This window comes from Triticum aestivum, chromosome 6D, assembly GCF_018294505.1.
Source record: "Triticum aestivum cultivar Chinese Spring chromosome 6D, IWGSC CS RefSeq v2.1, whole genome shotgun sequence".
In the NCBI taxonomy this organism is placed as follows: domain Eukaryota; kingdom Viridiplantae; phylum Streptophyta; class Magnoliopsida; order Poales; family Poaceae; genus Triticum; species Triticum aestivum.
Window position 1 is genome coordinate 39,241,709 of NC_057811.1, and position 2,234 is coordinate 39,243,942.

A 2,234-nucleotide genomic window follows, 5' to 3' on the forward strand; every position below is an offset into this window, starting at 1 on the left:
GTGGCAGCCCGTGGTTCGCTGCGGCCGTCGGTGGCGATTTGTCCGGCGCGGCCGGACGTGTCCGGCGGCGGCGGGGAGAATTCTTAGGGTTTTATCTGCGAATTCTCTCGGGAGGGTTGCAAATATATAGGTAGAGGGAGCTAGGAGAGTCCAAATGAGGTGCGGTTTTCGCCCACACGATCGTGATCGAACGACCTAGATCATGGAAGAGAGTTTGGTGGGTTTTGGGCTGTTTAGAGAGGGGGTTTTGCTGCAACACACAAATGGACTTTGCGGTTACCCGGTTAAACGTTGGAGTACCAAACGACCTCCAAATGGAACGAAACTTGACCGGTGGCCTACCGGTGGTATACCAAGGCCACGTGACAAGCCTTGGCCCATTCCGAGAATGTTTGACACCCGCTCACGGAAGAAAACAATAGGGGTGGACCGGAGGAGATGGGAGCGCCGGATTGCAAAACGGACAACGGGGAAAATGCTCGAATGCAAGAGACGAACATGTATGCAAATGCAATGCACATGATGACATGATATGAAATGCATGACAGGAACAAAATGCAAAACGAAAGACAAAACCCGACCACGGAGGGAATATCATGACACATAGCCGAAAATGGAAAGAGTCAGAGTTACAAATACGGCAAGTTACATCTGGGGTGTTACAGTGCACTGGGCTGGCCTATTATCGGGTGGTAGGTGCGACATATGCCAACGGGTGGCTTATCATTGTGGGAGCTAGTAAGACATCGCCGGTGCCTGGAAACGGGATAAGGCAAAGACATGCACGTCGGTGAATCTTACCTAGGTTCGGGGCTCTCTGTGGAGATAACACCCCTAGTCCTGCTCTGCGGGGTCTCCGCATGATCACTAGATCAACACAAGTAGCTACAAGTGCTCCTTGAGCTGTTTTTCTAGGGGAAGAAGAAGGGCAAGGCTAGCTCTCCTTTTCTCTCTATGTGGTGTGTAAAACTCTATCAGATCAACCCTTTGCACGGGTGTCCCGGGGGATTTATATAGGCCTACCCCCCAGGGGTACAATGGTAATCCGGCTGGGTGCGGGTCCCAGCCGTCAGTGTCGGTGCTCGCCGGCTTCTCCGCCGGCCGTTGGGGACCGCCGACTGGTGGGTCCCGCGCACTGTCGGCCTCTCGGCCGACAGGCCGGCCCAACCGCCTGGGGGCCTTGTCGGCGGCTCGTTACTGTTGCCTCGCCCCTGATGACGAGGGCTTTGTCGAGGTTAACGTGGCTACAGTGCCGCCGCCTAGCGGGCTCTCACTGTAGCCTCACCTCGTCTTGTCTCCTTAGTGATGCACATGTTTCGAGGGAGGGAGGTAGCCGGCTATGCCTCAGGCCGACTAGGGCAGGCCGGGTAGCCTTCGAGTGCCTCTCTGGCTGAAGGGGCCTGCCGCCCACGGGCCGTACTGGCGCCTGTCGTGGGTGACGTCGTGGTCAACATGGCTACAGTGTCGCGCCGGACGGGGGATCGCTGACCCGTACGGCGCCCTGTGGCCATGCATGTTCCGGCATTCGGGGGTGGTAGGCTGTACTGCGAGCATGCCCCGTCTTATCACCGTTATGTGGGTGCAGCCCTGGTGGGTGCAGTCTTGGCCGGCTTCTGGGAGTCGGCCTTCTTCATGGCCGGCTTCTGGGAGTCGGTCCTCTTGGTGCCGGCTTCCTGGAGTCGGCCATCTCGTAGCTTTCTTCGGGAAGGTTTTTGAGGCCGGGTCGCCTTCTGGTAGTCGGCCTCGGGGATAGCCGGCCAGAGGAAGGCGGCCCCGTGCTCTGGGTGCTTGAAGGCTCGATTGGCCTGATAATTTTTCGAAGAGCCAGGGGGAGTCGGTTAGGCTACCCGTGGCCATTTACTCCGACAGTAGTTCCCGAAGCTGGTTGGGCTTCGAGGCTGAGAGGAGGTCGAGAAGCTCGGTTAGCTTCTTATCTTGACGAGCCAGCAGCTGGGAGCCGGCTTCGGTTGGGTGCGCCATCTTGGCGAAACTTCTGAAGTCTGAAGGCGGGAGTCGGTTGGTGCGCACGCCGGGTTGCGGGCCGGCCGCTCGCCGCCCGCGTACCACGTGGCACCCTCCGGCTGAAAAAAGCCTGCCAACCCACGCGCGCGACAGGACGTCGCCGCAGGCCGGGGGCCCATCACTCCTACGCCTAGGCCCAGGCGCGGATTCTCTGTGGCCCAAAGCGGGCCGCACGTCTCGCCTCCTTGGCTTTTCTGCACGTCGTTTGGGCG